General features: G+C 42.8%; 1 long non-coding RNA gene across 1 annotated transcript in view; it reads left to right on the top strand.

The window, feature by feature from the left end:
• LOC138836857 (uncharacterized) overlaps positions 1 to 12911 on the top strand; it is a 46926-nt gene extending 34015 nt beyond the window's left edge. The window contains exon 3 of the long non-coding RNA XR_011375097.1: positions 12869 to 12911. This is a non-coding gene — a long non-coding RNA (uncharacterized lncRNA). The remainder of the gene's footprint in view (positions 1 to 12868) is intronic.
• Positions 12912 to 18519: the final 5608 nt, after the last annotated feature.

Below are 18519 nucleotides of genomic sequence, written 5' to 3'. Positions count from 1 at the left end.
GAATTCTGGAATCACTGCCTGAAGACACACAGCCCCTAGATAAAGAATGTATAATAGACACAGGAGTGAAACTCCCTGGAGTAGACCCTTTGAGTAATTCGCAGAGCTGAAACATAGTTTGAAAGGGAGGGAAGAGTTAGTGTAAGTGGAAAGATAGATGAAGGGGAAAGGGAATGCAATACTAACCATGAACTTGCAGAATTCCACTCTGACAGGCATGGGCTCTACTTTGGAAAAAGAAAAACCACACATCAGAGGTATAAATTCTGCATAACTTATTTCTTTTGGTTTTCTGTCATGAAGCTGATTTATTACACCATTTTCTGCAAATATCTTCCTTAGCAACCATCATGATAGATGAGATCTGAAGACCTTTGAAGGTGGCACCAGAAATCCAAAATGAAGTCCATCTACCCCCTGTGGTGCTGTCAACACCAGACATAGTTAAAGATACTGTGGAAATTCAATCATTAGCTTGAGTCAGGGACAAGAATTATACAACACCCTGTTGCCAGTAGAGAGAGAGGAAACTGAAGACCTTCAGGAGAATTTTCAATTATTGACATAATCAGTTCTGCCACAAGTAGAGTTTGATCATGAATGTCTTCTCACATCTTATTTCATGGCATACAGCATTTTTCTATTGTTACTATAAAGATGTGTTTGTGTTCCTAAGAACATGCTTCTTTGGTAACACTGTGTGTGAATGCCTAGAGACCTGTTTAATTTATTATCTTCAATAAATTAGGAAATAAACTTCTAAACTACTAAATAAACTACTTCAACAAACTAAGCTGGAAGTGGAGTTGTGGCTCAAGTGGTAGTGTACTAGCCTTGAGCACAAAAAGCTTAGGGGCAACACCCAAGATCAGCAAAGAAAAGGAAAAAAATATAAAATGCGAGAGAAAATATTTATGGTGAATACCTAGAAGCCCTCAGTGCCTCTTTTCATGCAATACATGTCTGTCTGATATTTCTATATGCACGTTGATGTGTATTTGAAGTAAGTCCAAATTCCTGAGTGAAGACAGCATTTTCTTACAGACATTTGATGTAAAAAGTTATATACAGTGTTTCTCTTGGAGGTATATAACGTGATGGGATAAATGTTGGAGCAAATATTGAGTAAATAGTGAGCAATGCACTCTTGCGTAGGGCTACTCACACACACAGGGCTGTAGCTGTAAGGTCAGAAAAAATCCTGGGGATGTCCTAGTATCTCACCTGCAATTGATAATGAGGCTTTGTTCAAGTAGGAAGGGGAGCCTAAGATAAATTCCTGAGGCCAAGATGATGATGTTTCTCAACACAAAAATAGAGTCCTGTGAATAAGGTTGAGTATTTACTCTTTCTAGACCATATGGAACACTGACCGTATGGAACACCGTATGAGGGGATGCAGAATGGGATGGGAGAGTGCCTGCTTCTTAAGCACAAAGCTTTGAGCTCAAATGTTAGTAGTAACAAAATGATAAAGAAATTTTCAGCACAATCATTAGTTGTTTTATTTCAAGGAGATATCAGTAGTTACATGACAGATGTATAGGAGGAATAATTTTGTTACATGCCTGATTTTCAATTCTCTTGGAAAAAAGAAGTCTCAATTGACATTCATAAATTTGTGAGTTAAATGAATAAAAATTCCAGTAGAATAAATCTGTGAAATCCATGCAATGCTTACAAAGTAATTTATAAACTGGAAACATATATGTCTATATATTATATCTACATATCCTATATATCTATATATAGATATTTCCAGTCTATCAACATATATATATATATATATATATGATTTGAAATTGGTAAAGTCTTTAGAAAATGGTATGAAGTAAAGCAATACAATAGAAATTCTAATTTAAAAGTCTCTGAAACTTTTAAATAAAACAATTATTACAAAAACAAACTAAAATCTGATTCTTTGGAAAGATCAATAAAAACTGGCATGTCTCTATCCAGGCTACTTATGACCGTTAGTCCTGGTTGTCAACTTGATTTGATTGAGACACACCCAAGTCACATTTAATCAAAGATTAACTTAAAATTCTGTGTCTTTTTAGATGCCCCAAATGTGCTAGTTGAGACTTCCACTGAAATAGTAAGACAACCTTTTTTTCTTAAAATAGAAATGTTGCTTTGTCTATTGTCTGTTTTTAAGTTGAGTTTAGCTTTGAAAACAGTTGATTTGCAGTGGCTCATGCCTGCAGTCTTACTCCTCAGAACGCTCAGAGTGGGAAGATTTCACTTTTAAGGCAGCCTGAACATGGTCCATGAGACTCACCCCAACGAATAAAAAACCTGGTGTGACAGTGCATACTTGCCATCTCAGCTACTTGTGAAACATTAGAAGATCGCAGTGCATACTAGTAATCCAGGCCAAAAGTGAGATCTTATTCAACATTAAGGAATGCCAAAAACAGACTTAGAAACATTGCTCAAGTGGTAGAGTGCTTGTCTAATGAGTGAGTGTTTGAACTGAGTTCACATACCTGAGTAATACCAGTCTCAGCAAACTCACACAATGTCCACCCTTAACAACTAATATCTGTTGAAAGTGGACATTTGCAAATGGTAGGACTGAGTTAAAATCTGCATGCACAGGATCTTCTTTGGAAATGATTCTTGTTTGGATTATTTCATGATTGATGGATGACCTAAACAGAGTTGAGATACACATCCCCTAGATGGGGATCACTATACATTAACTTTACCCTTCATTTTGAGATCCTTTTGACTTTGCCATTATTTCTCATATCTTTCCAATAGATCATGTTCAAATAAGTCAAAATTATAATGTAAGTCATCTTGCTAATGTCTATATTCCTATCATTTCAGGTGGCATTCCCATAAGTCCGATAGCCTTACTGGTTTCTCTTTTGTAAAGCCACCCTGATTTTTGAGTTTCTGAAAGGAACTAATATAATACAAGCATTGGAAAAACTCACAGTCAAGTTTTTCCAGTTTCTGGAAGAAATCTAGCTTATGAGAGAGGTTGTGTACTCTGTGATTGCTGGGATTTTATGTGATTCTGCGTTTCCTGACTGAATGGATGTGTGACTCTATGTATGTGCACCTGTATGAAGTACGTATTTTCTTAGAACCTACTTCCACCTTAGACCTAACCAAACGATAGCCCTCAATAACCTCCTGAGACACAAAATCCATCATAAAGACACACTTCAAATTTTCTACATATGAAGTCACCTACTCCTCTTGAGAAGCAACAAGTTAGATTTGTTACACACACACACACACACACACACACACACACACACACACACACACACACACACACACACACACACAAACACACACACCCTGTTTGCATCCAGGGGAGAAGCTAAAGCAACCAAATGAATGACCCAGGCTCTCAAAAATCTTATAGGAAATAGAAACCATGAGCTCAGGTTTATGTAAGCCAATGCTATTTCTCCCAACTACCAAAATGAACTTAAGATTCAGTCAATTTTTAGCATCCCTGTGTAAGCAAGCTGTGCTTGACTACCTTCAAGCCTATGGAGCTCATAGATGCTGTCTACCAGGGATAGAAAATTGCCTTTTGTTGTCACATAAGCCAAGATAGTAATACGAAGTTTTTACATGCAGACTTTGTCACGAAAAACATATCATGTACTTCACAATATATCCTGAATGTTTCTGGTCTGTTTATATATCCTTTGAGGTACAAGTGACCTTGCAAGACACTGTGGCCAAATTCTGTAAGTTCTTGATTCATATCTTAGAAGAAGCTGGATTCAAACATAAAGTCTGGTCAAATATTTTAGTACAAATTAGAATATTGTCACCATGAACAATAAAAGGCTTAAATTTTGTTCATTGAAGATTCTAGAGAGGTGATAATGACTTAAAGTTGTTTTTAGAATGATTTCCATATTTGGGTGAGTGTCTCTTGTACACCCAAGCTTTAGAACATTGGTACCCAGCCCATGCCTCTACTTTATGATGATGAGCTATGTCACTGGTATAGATAGTGTGATCTGCATGGCCACCACACCTCAATGGACATGTAACACATGCTGTAGAAACAGGTGCCAGGAAGGATATCATAAGATTCATGGACACTTTCAGTTGTAAAAGATCAGTATTTTCGAAAATTCAATTCATTATATCTAGACCTAGCATTAGTGGATCACATATTTTGCCAAAAAAAAATGGATCTTGATAAATGCTAGTTTCAGTGAGATGTGAATCCTATTAAACTGATAAGTAGAATTGTCCTGTTAGTGGGTCTCATAGTCATTTTGGTGCACATAAAGAAGTTATCAAGTTGGATGCCAGTGGCTTATGCCTGTAATCCTAGCTACTCAGGATGCTAAGATCTGAGGATCACAGTTCAAAGCCAGCCCAGGCAGGAAAGTCCATGAGACCCCTATCTCCAATTAACCACCAGAAAACTGGAAATGGTTCTGTGGTAGAGTGTTCATCTTGAGCTGAAGAGCTCAGGGGCAGCAGCCAGGCCCAGAGTTCAAGCCCCACAACTGACAAAAAGTTATTAATATGATGGTCTCAAAATGGGCAGAAGAACTGGTCAGATGGAATACATACTGAGTACATACTGTATAAGTTTGTAATAGAACATTTCATGTCCCATTATGTGAATATTAGGCTTTAGCCAAGGCCTCAAGTTTTATTTATTTCTTCTTTCTCTTTGCCTTCCTTCTATAAAGGATAGTATGTTGCAAGAAGAAAGATGCATGTATATTAGATTGAACAAAATTTTCATGTAGCTTTATAGTGTTACTAAAGGATTTGGGGTTTACCTGACATCCTACTACTTAGGTTTTTATTAATAAAACTTGGTTTTTAACTGCATGTAACCAAAAAAGTGATGTCAGATAGTATTAACATATGTCATTCAAAGGAAAGTCTAACTGGGCTCAGTGGCTCACATCTGTAATCCTAGCTACTCAGGAGACTGAGATCTGAGGATCACAGTTCAAAGTCAGCCTGAGCAGACTCCAATAAAGCACTCAAAAAACTGGAAGTGTCGCAGTGGCTCAAGTGACAGAGCGCTAGCCTTGAGCTGAAGAGCTGAGGGACAGCATTCAGGCCCAGAGTTCAAGCCTTATGACCAACAAAAAAGAAAAAAAACAGAAAATTCTGCTTAGACTTAAAAATTGGTGTCTTAGGTCAGGTACACTGGCTCATGCCTGTGATCCTAGGTTTTCAGCATATTTAAAAATTGAGGGAAATCACAACTGAAAGGGAACCCAAGGCACAAAAGTTAGCAAAATGCCTCACAAGGTGTTAACCGAACTTAGCTGCACAGGAGACATAAAATAGGAGACTTTCAGTAAGGCCCTAGCCAAAAAACAAACAACACACCAACACACACACTCACAGAGAAGGGGCGGGGGAAGAGGAGAGAGAAACATTCAAAACCCTACCCAAGAAAGAGCAAAAGCAAAAAGAGCTGGAGAGATGTGGCTCATTTGGCATAATACTTGCCAATCAATCCTGTGGTCCTCAGTCCAAGTAACCACTAAAATTTTTCTTTCTGTGTGCCAAGGGTTTGATTTCAAGGCCTTACTGAGGCTCTTGCTTAGCTTTTTTTCCCCCAAACCTCCTCCACTACCAGTGTTTTGCTGGTTATAGAGGTAAGAAAGAGTCTCAGATTTGTTTGTACAGGCTAGCTTTGAACTGTGACCTTCAGATCTTAGCCTCCTGTAATAGCTAGGATTACAAGTGGAGCTGTACTGAATAGAAATCAAAGGGAAAAACTTCACCACTCAGATCTTTAAAATACTCAAACCCTCACCAGAAAATGATAGTTCATAGATCTCTTTGTATCTTTTTTTGAATGTGTTCTGGGTAAGGTTGCTTAGCTTCACTAAGGTAGGCACAGCTCTGTGAGCTTGACATTGTGAATGGAGCCAGATCTTTAAGGCCACAATTTCGGGGAGAGGGGCACAAAGTCTCCTGCCTCTCCTGACCACAGGGAAATGTAAGGGTGTGGTATGCACACATTACTATGAGGATGACAAACTGAAAGAAGAAACAGCTATTAGGTTGTACTTTTTTTGTTTTGCCAATACTGGGGCTTGAACTCAGGGCCTGTGCTCTATCTCTTAGCCTCGTGTCATTGGGATAGCACTCTACCACTTGAATCACAGCACCACTTCTGGCTTTTTCTGAGTAGTTTGTTGGAGATAAAAGAGTCTCACAGAAAAAAAAATTAAAAAAAGAGTCTCACAGAATTTCCTACTGGCTTTCAACCACAATCCTCAGATCTCAGCCTCCCTAGTAGCAAGGATTAAAAGTGCGAGCCATCAGCATCCTGCTAAGTTGTTCTGTTTTAATATTGCCTCATCTTCTATACTTGACAAATTTTCACAAAATTTTGACAAAAAAGGTATGATAAAATATGATACAAGAAATTTACTAGAATGGAGTCTAGTTCATGCTAATGGTATTTAATCAATTGGAAATACTCTAAAACATAACAGAGTAGGAACATGATGGAATGCTCACAAATTAAAATTGCCTTTCAATATTTGAAGAAGATAGCATCAAGATGTGTTTCAAATGTGGTATAAGAATGATGGGAAATATGGCAGAGGAGAAGCTGGAGGCTAAACAAGCTCTCCCATAGAAAGCAGTTTTAGAGTTCCAGCGAACAGTCCTAATCCAGAGAATCACATCAAGTGTGCCATCACAGGACAGAGAGTTAGGCCAGAGAGGTAAAATCCATGCAAGGAGACAGCTCTGAGCACTTGCCAGCAGCCGCCGCTGCGGTGGCAGCGGTGGCCACAGTCGCCATACCTGAAAAACAGAGAGTCCAGGATGAAGGAGCCAGACCCGGCGGGGGAGCGGATTCTACTCAACACCAACAAGAACCGACAAGGAGCAGACATCTTCATCACGCAGTTCTCAGACTAGAGACGACCCAGGAACCAAGACTTGGCGTGAGTAGAAGCCTAATGTCCTCATCCTTCTCAGGGAGCAGAGGAGGGAAGCCCCCCCCCCCCCCCCAGTACAGGATATCTCCATCTTGGATACCGACAAAGCTCAGCGGAGCTGCTAGTTCCAACTCAGGCCTTGGAAGAAAACTAGAGTCATTTAGCAGGTCACAAGAACCTAAGCTGACCTGCCAGACTCAGCTCCCCCCAGGGAAAAGTCACCCAGCTCGGGCACCAGCCCCAAGAGTGGCTTTATTCACTGGGTAATCAGAGCCAGAGGCTGCCCCTCCCTTTAGCAGGCTTGACAATCAATTGAAATTCAGTAAACATAAACCCTGAGAATGGCTCCAGGCTGGGGTCTGTGAGTTTCTCACAAACTAGCCCCCAGGAAAAGCTACTGTTTGCTGAAAGGCCTCAACTCTACCCAGAACCTAGCCTCATCACAGCATCTCCAAACCTGAGGAAAAAGCCATCTCCCTCTTTTGTGATACTCAAAGCAGATCTCCCTCCCATTGAACTAACCTGGGAGGAGGATCGCAAAATCCTGGGTAAAGCAGATCATTTTTCTGCCTGTTCAAACTGACTTAAGAAACCAACCAAGCCACAGGAAAATCAAACACCACAAGCGGACCAGAGACTACAACAAGAGGCTGGTTACGGACACAAGGGAGATACAGGATGTTTCCCAACCCTCCCCCAAAAAATCAAAGAACTTTTTTTTTTGTACCTTTTATAAAAAATATTTTTTTCTAAAACTTTTTTTAATATTTAATTTTTTCAAAAAAATTGTTTTCTAGTAACTTTTTTTCCTCTTATAATTTTTATTTTAGGGATATCTGTATGTGTGCGTTTTCTTTTAAAAAAAATTTTTTTTTTTGTTTAGCTCTACTGAACTTCTGATCTTTTTTCTTTCTTATCCTTTTCACCTTTTCTTCTCTTTCGTTCTTCTTTATGTGACTTAATTGTGGTTCTGCACATCCTCAGATAAACCTGTAATTGACTATTAGACCCTATCCCCTATTGTGTACACACTTAACCACAAATTTATTACTCAATTCAAAACCTCTGAGACTTAAATTCCTCATTAGCAGTACTACTTCTTTATACCTATGTAATATTTTAAGTATTTTTATTTTTAAGTTTTTCATATCTCCTTTATATCCCTCCCCTTCTCTCATTATATTCACATTCTTCAATGAATAGTTTGTTTTTGATGGTGTATAATATTTTTAATTTTTACCTTTCTATTTTTCTGGTCTCTTTTTGTTCCCTTTTTCATTCTTCTTTTTTTTTTCTTTCTCTCTCTACTTTCATCCTATCCAACCTATTTCCTGCTTTGAGATTAGGACTTAGTTAACTCTCCCTGTGCCTTCCCACATCACTCTATTCCTATTTTTATACCTATAGAAAGAATCAACAAAACAAAGAGTTGGTTCTTCGAAAAAATTAACAAAATTGACAGACCCTTAGCAAATCTTATCAGAAAAAGAAGAGAACACATCCAAATAAACTCAGAAATGAGAATGGAAACATCACCACAGAAACAACCAAGATTCAGAACATTTTAAGGGAATACTTCTCAAAACTTTATGCTAATAAGTTTGAGAACTTGGCAGAAATGGACCTTTTCCTAGCAAATATTGACATGCCAAAATTAAACCAAGATGAGTTAAACCATCTTAACAGGCCCATTATCAAGCATTGAAATAGAAACAGCAATAAGAGACCTCCCAGCTAAGAAAAGTCCAGGACCAGATGGTTTTACAGCGGAATTCCACAAGGCCTTCAAAGCAGAGCTAATACCAATACTCCTCCAACTCTTCAATGAAATTGAAAGAGAAAGTTCACTACCAAACACATTCTATGAAGCTATCATAAATAACCCTCATCCCAAAACCAGACAGGGACTCATCAAAGAAAGAGAACTATAGACCCAAAACTTCTCAACAAAATTTTGGCCAATCGACTTCAACAATTCATCTAAAAAATTATACACCTCGATCAAACAGGATTCATTTCAGGGATGCAAAGCTGGTTCAATATACGCAAATCAATTAATATTATTCATCACATCAACAGGAGCAAGAATAAGAACCACATGGTTATCTCACTAGATGCAGAGAAAGCATTCGACAAGATCCAACACCCCTTTATGATGAAGGTTTTGGAAAATTAGGAATCCATGGATCATTCCTCAATATAATAAAGGCTGTATATGACAAACCTACAGCCAGCATTATACTTAATGGTGAAAAACTAAAGCCATTTCCTCTTAACTCAGGAACAACAAAAGGATGTCCACTCTCTCCACTTCTCTTCAATCTAGTATTAGAATGCCTAGCTACAGCAATAAGACCAGATGCAAACATAAAGGGGATCCAAATAGGTAAAGAGGTAATAAAACTCTCCCTCTTTGCAGATGACATGATCTTGTATTTAAAGAATCCCAAAGACTCCACTCCCCAATTACTCAAGCTGATTCAAAACTTTGGCAAAGTAGCAGGGTATAAAATTAACCCCCCAAAATCAATGGCTTTTCTGTATGCCAACAATGAGAAAAGTGTGGCTGAAATTAGGAAAGCAGCTCCATTTGTAATAGCCCCACAAAAAATAAAATACCTAGGAATTAACTTAACCAAAGAAGTGAAGCACGACTATGTTGAAAACTTCAAAAACTTGAAAAAGGAAATCAAAACAGAACTTAGAAAGTGGAAAAACCTCCCATGCTCCTGGATTGGAAAGATTAACATTGTGAAAATGGCAATACTTCCCAAGGCTATCTACAAATTGAATGAGATACCTATCAAAATTCCAACCTCATTCTTCAAGGAAATAGAAGAGGCAATCCAAAAAATCATATGGAACAATAAAAGACCCCGAATAGCAAAAATGCTTCTGAATGGAAAGAATGCTGCTGGAGGAATATCAATACCAAATTTCAAACTCTACTATAAAGCCATAGTAATCAAAACAGCTTGATATTGGCCCAAGAACAGACCTCAGGACCAATGGAATAGAATTGAAAACCCAGAAATGAACCTACAGACCTACAGCCATCTAATCTTTGATAAGGGAGCTAAATGGTAAGGGAGTAAATGGTGCTGGCAAAACTGGTTAATCACTTGTAGAAAACTAAAGCTAGATCCTTATCTATCACCCTTCACCAGAATCAACTCCAAATGGATCAAAGACCTCAGAGTCAATGCAGACACTCTGAAAACATTACAGGATGGACTAGGAGAAACCCTAGGTCTCCTTGGCACAGGCTGAAATTTTCTTAATAGAGACCCAGAAACACAACAAATCAAAGAAAGACTGGACAAATGGGATTGCATGAAGTTGCAGAGCTTCTGCATGGCAAAGGACATAGCTAGCAAGATCAATAGAAAGCCCACGGATTGGGAGAAGATCTTCACTAGCCATACAACGGACAAGGGTCTCATATCTAAAATATGCATGGAACTCAAAAAATTAAATCCCCCAACAACAAATCCTCAAAGAAACAACTGCCCAATAAATAAGTGGGCTAAAGACTTAAAGAGAAACTTCTCTGAAGAAAGAAGGATGGCCAATAGACAGATGAAGAAATGCTCAACTTCCCTAGCCATAAAAGAAATGCTAATCAAAACAACATTAAGATACCACCTCACCCCAGTTAGAATGGCAAAAATCAAGAACTCTAATAACAACAGATGCTGGAGGGGTTTGGACAGAAGGGAACCTTACTGTATTGTTGTTGGGAGTGTAAACTTGTTCAACCACTTTTGAAAATAGTATGGAGGTGACTCAAAAGACTCAACATAGAGCTCCCCTATGACCCAGCAATCCCACTTTTGGGCATTTACCCAAATGTTTACAAATAAGACCACACTAAAGCTACCAGCACAACTATGTTTATTGCAGCATTATTTACTATAGCTAAGATATGGAACCAACCCAGATGTCCCTCAGTAGATGAATGGATCAAGAAAATATGGTATATATACACAATGGAATTCTATGTCTCTATCAGAAAGAATGACATTGCCCCATTTGTTAGGAAATGGAAAGACTTGGACAAAATTATATTAAGGGGCGGGGGAGGCTGGGAAGGGATATGAAGGGTAAACAAAGGAGGAGGCTGCAATGCTTGATAAGAAATGTACTCATTATCTTGCCCATGTAATTGTAACCCCTCTGTACAGTATGTTCACAAAAAATAAAAATTAAAATTAAAAAAATTATATTAAGTGAAGTAAGCCAAGCCCAAAGAAACATAGGTCCCATGGTTTCCCTCATGTGCAATAGTTAGTATATGTATGAGTCAAGCAGAAAAGGTCAGATAAGGCAATATTAGGAAAATGAACCCTAATATATGTATTTAAATGTTTTTTATCTTTCATACATTTGTTTCTAAGGCATTTATATGATTATTTCTTTGTTGCTTTTTATGTCCCTCCCCCACAATATAACCCCTGCTTTCACTGAATTTGATGTTATTATAATTTGTGGAGGGGAACGGAAAAACAAGTCGTTTAAATTAGGATACAGGTGAACCCGTTGCAACAATGAGAAGTACAAGTTGTCATGTTGAAAATGAACTTTACAACTTTGGTCGGGGGTGGGGGGAGGTTTGGGTTGGGGGAGGCTTGGAAGGGATGGGAAGGGGAAACAAAGGAGGAGGCTACAATGCTTGATAAGAAATGTACTCTATCTTGCCCATGTAATTGTAACCCCTCTGTACAGTTTTTTCACAATAAAAAAAAGAATGATGGGACCCTCCTATTGAAAGTTATTGTACATATACTGTAATTTTAGATTGTCCAGTTTGGGTTCAGATGTCATTATATGCATGGTTTGGGTTTCTGTGTTTAATTTCTTTGCTGGTCATCTTCTCCATCTTTTCTCCATGCAGGAAGACAATACAGCAACAACTTAGTCTATGCTCATCAACCACTTAGCTTCATGGGCCAATACCCTGAGCCAGAACAGCTCCCTGAGCACTTTTAAGTCAGTGGACTACCAACACGACTTCTTCCCAGGACCTATGAAAGATGGTGTGGAATACCCAAAACTTGAGGAAGAGATAAGAGCAGCTTTCTGTGTCTTATATAGAAATGAACTTCTAGCCTATAATTATTGACTCATGACTGTAAACCTAGTAACTCAGATGGCTGAGACCAGAGTATCAAGGTTCAAACCCATCACAGGCAGAAAATTCCACAAAACTGATCTCTAATTAACTAGCAAAAACCTGGAACTAGAGTGTGTGGATCAAGTGGCAGAGTACTAGCCTTGAACAAGAAAGCTGAGTAAGGCTGGTATGCTGGCTCATGTCTATAATCCTTGCTACACAGGAGATCGAGAGCTGAGGATCATGATTCAAAGCTAGCCTAGGCAAGAATGCCCATGAAAGTTTTATCTGCACTTATGAAAAAACTTAAGAAGTACAGCTTATGGCTCAAGAATTAGAGCACTAGTTTTAAGCAAAAACAAAAACAACCCCCCGCCCAAAACCCCTCAAGGACTGGGCCCAGACCCTGAGTCCAAGGTCTGGTGCAGCACATAACAAAACAAAAACAAAAAGCCGGGGAGTGGGGGTGGGAAGCCAGGTGAGAATATGACACTCTGAGTTCGTAGGTCGGTAACCCATGCACAAGTATGTGTGTATACACACAATTTCCTTGTAAGATGGAGATGACAGGCAGGTCAGTGTCCAACTGGCAGAGACACAGAGAGGCTTCCTTAGAAGGGGGGTGGTAAGCTGAACCAACTAGGAAAGCTTCTATCAGGAACTCCTCCATGACCTGGAACCTCAATGACTGGCACTGGGCTGGGCAGGGACAGGTATGGCTAAGGAGGGCCAACTGGGAAGGAGTCCCATCAGCAGTGTACTGCCCAGATGGGGACATCAAAGAATTGTTTGGGACAAACTCTGATGCCAACCCTATGCCCATGATTTTCTTCAGGAGCATTGTGACATGCCTTCACACCTGACTGCAGATTACAGAAGATATCATTTGGAATGAAAAATTGCATGGGAAGAAAGGCTGGGAGTACATGCTAAAAACTCAGAGCTCACTGAAGACTACAAAGGATATCCTTTGGAGAGGAAACTCAATTGGAGAGAATGCCTGAATGCACATGTAAAAAACCCATCTGGAAACCACCTGGAAATTCTTGAGGCATAGGCTACAGCTGAGGGTGACTAAGCTAGGCCCTTTGGGTCTGAGGGAAAGAAAAGACAGCCCTACTATGCACACAAGACAAGATTATACAAGGGCAGAGGAGTGTGTTTAGTGTGTGGGAAACAGATGGGGAGTAGGTATATTCAGGAGTGGTGAGTGGATGGTCTCATGGAATTAACCAATCACTTTGTGGATGGAGTTGGGGCATGTATCCAAATTCTGGGGTGATATACAGGGTATAGATCCATCTGAAAGTAAGAGGGAAGGATTGTGTTCTGGCCCTGGATCTTCACTGCTCTACTTGCAGCTGCAGGGCCAGCTCCAGTAACAGCTGTCCAAGCATCCCCAAAGCTCTAACCAGAACTGCCACCAGCACTTCCACTGGCACCATCTTTGAGCTTGACAACTGGTACTACAGGAAAGAGCCACCACCACAAATGATTTGACCAAAACTTGTTGTATATAGAGAACACCTTGCCTAAGGACTCTAAATACAACTACAAAGCTAAAGCCCACCTTAAAAAATAACCTGCACCACGACTGCCATTTACTTCATCAATCATTTCACTTTCTTCACCTATGTTCTGTTGTTTCACTGATACCTACTATATTATTATTAAACTTCCTTTTTTTAAAAAAGGCAAATAATGAGCTCTCTAGGGGAAAGAAAGAGTAGCAATCCCAGGCCTCAACTCATTGCAAGATGGTGTGTAACCACCATCACAGTCTACTACAGAGTACAGTCCTCAAACTTCTCCCCTAAAAAGATCTCCCCACTCCTCCTTCATGGCAGCCAATGGACTTGTCAATATGCCCTAGTCTTCATTCCTCACCTCCCTGGATGGTGGCTCCTTACCTACCCTCCAAGTAGTAGTAGTAGTAGTAGTAGTAGTAGTAGTAGTAGTAGTAGTAGTGATCCTAGTAGTTGTAGGATTCAGAAGTAGGACTAGGAATAGGACCTGATTCAAGTAACAGGTCTCTGTGTAACAAAGGGAATTGAAAGGCAGAACAGAACTCACAGGGAAAAAGAGAAAGCCCAGCAATCCTCATTTGCACCTTCCCAGGGTGACATCTAATTTCAGAGGACATGAGTGCAAAGGAGTGCACACACAAAGAGAAGGACCTACTCCAGGCACTTCCTGGTCCAATATGGGGAGAAATACCCTGGAGGGTACATGTTGGGGAGAACATTCCTTGGGCCTGAAACACACAAAAGGTCCTACCAGCACCCTCTCACTGAGGGATCCATGAGGGGTAAAGCCTCTACATCCTCAGCTCACTCAGGAGCCAAAGAAATAGGTGGTGTAGGCTTAAGGGCACAAACGGTCCTACCAGTAGCCCTATCCCTCAAGGATCAATTAAGGAGAGTAAAGAGGAAGGGATAGCCTGTCAATCCAAAGGACATGAACTACCCCTGTCTTATCTTCCACCCGATGACTACACACAGTCAGAACTAATGCATGCAAGCACTCACATAGGCATATGCAGAAGAACCAAACAAACAAACAATCAACCAACTCCTGTGCAAACCAATACACACAGTCCTCGGGTACCATTTTCTGGCCAGCACCCTGGCAGGTAGGGTGAAAAGAGCTGTTGGCCAGCAATCAAGAAAAGAGAGTATGGGGGTAGGTGGACCCTAGACAAATCTGGGGTAGCTCGGTGAACCCATCCAAGGTCTGAAGAAATAGGTCACTTGAATTAATTAATGGTGCCATTGCTGGGGATTCATGCCACAGGGACTCTTGCACAATGCTGCAGGATTTCTTCTTACTCCTGACAGCACTTGCAAGAACAAGAGTGTGGAAAGCTCCACAGCATCCCCACAGAAAGCACTGATGGCTACCAGGGAACACTGTAGCATCAGTAGCAACACAAAGAGCAGCAGCAGCAGCAGTAGCAGCAATAGGAAGGGGAGAAGGAGGGGAGGCTGGACAGGCCAGTCTCTGTCACTGAGAATGCAGAAAGCCTCCCTTACAATAAAATTAAGTAAAATTTGAAGAAGAATGCAGGAAGCCTGGAAAAACCCTTCCTTTTTCCTGACAAGGCAGTTGTGGAGAGCAGAAAGCACCACATGCAGTTGAGATGTTCACCTGTGAGCAGACAGAGGCCAGAGAATCCCTGGCACCACATGACCCAGACTCTCAGTCTCAGGAGACTAAACACATCCTGAAAGCAGGCCCACCGGACCCAACTCAAAGGCCCTGACCAGCTCTGCCAGGACAGAAATGTTCACAGCCATTTCTTTCTACACGGAGGGACCTCAGACTGCAATGTCTTCCTCATGGATCTGTTCTTCCTTGAGGAATGCTCCATCACATGATCCATCTAGCCTGTATGTCTTCAGCTCATTCAGGAGCCAAAGAAATAGGTGGTGTTTAAGCTTAAGGGTGCTCAAGCGGACACAAGGACTATTCTTAGAGCAAAGGGAATGTCCCAGGAGTAGGAATGTGGGGAAAGGCAAAGTGACCCAGGCAAGGAAGGATGGGTGTCTGCACCACAGCCATGTGTGCTCTCAACTAGAGTTTTGGCCCAATCCCTCACTCAATTAATTCACAGGATCCCTCTTTCTTGTGGGTAAGACAGGTTCAGAGGAGAGTTTCCCAGAGGCATTATGTCTGTCTTTTCCTCGCCTGTCCCTCCTTTTCCTTCCCTTCCCCTTCCCTGCCCTTTCCTACTCTCCAGTTCTTCCCTTTCTCCCTTCACCCCATCCCTCAGCACAAGAGAACCCAGCACTGCTTTCCCAGCTTTGCAAGGAAGGGGATCACATGTGTGATCTCATCTAGCTAATCCCAAGTGTGAAGGGAAGTCCAAAGTGTACGGTTCACAGATTACTGAACAGCAAGTTGGCCAATGACCCCATGGCAGCCATCACGCTCACGTCCTGCCACAGCTGGGCCCTCTTCCTAGGCTTGCCAAGGAAAACAAAGTCACCAACCAACCAACCACTCTGCCCTCAACCACTACCACCCATTCTATTAGATCATTTCAGAGAGCAAACAGCTTCTCTCGGCCAGGAAGAGTGCATCCTATTTTCACTTCCATTCTGGGCAAAACAACAGCAAAACACCTACTGCTCAACTATAACTAAGGTTCAAGGGAACTCCTGAGGACACCATGTGAGATCCCCTACTTAGGAGAAGGGGAAAGGGTAAAGATTGTGATTGGCCAGGGAAGGGGTTGGGCAGGGGAGGGGAAGGGGAGAGGGAGTGGTTGGGCGGCAAGAGGAAGAGGATGAAAGGAGGCCCTAAGAGGCCACAATGCCCCTTTGTGTGTAGGGTCCTTCAGATTCCCCAGGAGACTCAGGATTGAAAGCATGTTTTTGTCTCCTGGGTGCACAATAGCCTGCCAGGAGGGAAGGGTGGTCCCACCAGACTCCCACCAGGACTGTGAGGTCATGGAGGCAAAAGGTTGTAAAGGGTCAAGAGATCAGAGGGCATGGGGCCTGCAGGTAGGCGATGACAACAAGGGGGACTGGGCCTTGCCGAGTGGGGGAAAGGAGGGGAGGGCCCGAGATGTCATGTGACCTCACTTCCTCGGTGACCAACAGCCACAGAACTTGGAACCCCAGTTGCCCAGTTGACCCCGACTTAAGAGATGGTGTCGAGTGCTCCTCTCTTTGCCAGAGAGAAAGGCAGCAATGTTTGGTTGCTGTCTCCCACTGCCTGGAAGCTGTGGCTACTGCCCTGAACATGGCCACAAGGCTCCTGGCGCCTGAGACGCTGGCCCACATCCCATGCCACACCAGCAGGGATATTTGGCAGGCAGCGTCCACGAATCCCGCACAGCCCACGGGATGTGCCTTGCCCTGCACGCCACGTGGTTCACCCATGGGGCTGATCCTAACGGTCCAGGACTGGGCTCTCAGAGCCTCCCCAAGACTGCTGCACTGCTGCCTCCACTCAGTCCTGGGGAGGTTCACTGTGGCTAGCCCACCATTAGCACAATGAGTGCCCTGAGCCCAGGGGAGGCCCTACCCAGTGGAGACCACATGGCTGTCCCCCGGGCCGGTCCAGACAGTTGGGGCCACAGCTCTGGCAGCCTCCCTCCCACCACTGAACTGCTGCCACCACTCAGCCCCGGGGAAGGATTGCCGTGGCCAGCCCAACACTAGCACTGTGAGTACCCTCATCAACTCCACGTCCTTCCTCCTCTGCCCAGACCTGGGCGGCAGCGGGACCCAATGGGGTCTCCCCAGGGATGGTGGGCCTGGCAGAACCAGAGCCATCTTTCCCGGCACCTTGCCATGGATGTTTGGGAGGCAATCAATCCCCGGCTGGCCCAACTCTCATCTCACCTACCCTGCTCCTGCGCAGTGCATACCAGCCATTAACCGTGCCAGTCCATGGGGCTCACTGCTGTCCAGGGAGGGCCGAGTCCCTAAGGCTTCCATACAGTTACAAACAGTCCCAACAGTGGCCACACATCATGTCCCTCCCTCCCTCCTTCCCACTCTCACCTTCACGCTTCTTGCTGGCCCTGTGGCCACCCCTGTCTTTGCAGGCCTGCACACAGGAGTTTGGCCAGTGCATGGCAAATCCCAGCAGGACCTCCATCTCATACAGTATGACTGTTAGGTGCCACTGGTGTTGGGTGAGTGTGGATGCATGTCGGTTCCTCTAAGGACACCCAACCCACATGACACACACTGGGTTAGGCTTGGACAAAGTCAAGTGGGGCTATCTCTAGCAGCCCCACAAAGCCCTAGCTCCCCCTCCAGTCCCTGAACTTCCTTGGCAGGGATACTACTGCCAAACAGTCCAGTACCCAATGCAATCAAGCCCCCATCTCCATGTCCACTAGCCACACCACACCTGCCCACAACTCTGACACTCACCACATGTGAAAGCAGCTCACTGCCCACATATGCACCCAGGAAGCTCTTGGGCTTTGGCCACATTCTCACAAGTCCCCTCCCGCCCAATCCTGGGCTCACCCACCGCCTCTCAGTCCTTGTGCCAGGGACCTAACAGCTTCCTCACCTTTGTAGGCTTTCACCATCCATCATCGGGTTGGAGGCTTGCTTTAATCAAATTCAAAGGGCACACTTGCTACTGCAGGCTCCCGGTGTCTGTGTGTGTGTGTGTATGCCTGCTTGCCAGTGGGTGTATAAGCAGGTGTGCATGTGTGTGCGCACCTGTGTGCACTTGTGTGCATGAGTGCAGGTGTGTGCTTTAGAAAGGGGGGTGAAGAGACAAAGAGAGAATGCATGCCTGGCTTTCTCCTGCCTTGCTAAGGGGCTAGGGCTTGTTCTGAGCTCCCACCTGCCCCAAGTTTCCAGCGGGGGTTTGTGCGTCTTCATTTGAAAAAACCAAGCAACTCTGTGACTCCCTAGACTGAAAACCGGATGCTGGTCCTGAGCTTGGAGGAATCCTACACCATCTGGAGAATACAGACGATGACACAGGGTACCTTGTTGCAGGGGATTGGGT

This window comes from Dipodomys merriami, unplaced genomic scaffold, assembly GCF_024711535.1.
Source record: "Dipodomys merriami isolate MVZ:Mamm:240054 unplaced genomic scaffold, mDipMer1.0.p SCAF_26, whole genome shotgun sequence".
NCBI lineage: Eukaryota > Metazoa > Chordata > Mammalia > Rodentia > Heteromyidae > Dipodomys > Dipodomys merriami.
The sequence above is the reverse complement of the archived record's forward strand: the minus strand, read 5'-3'. Positions and strand labels throughout refer to the sequence as shown.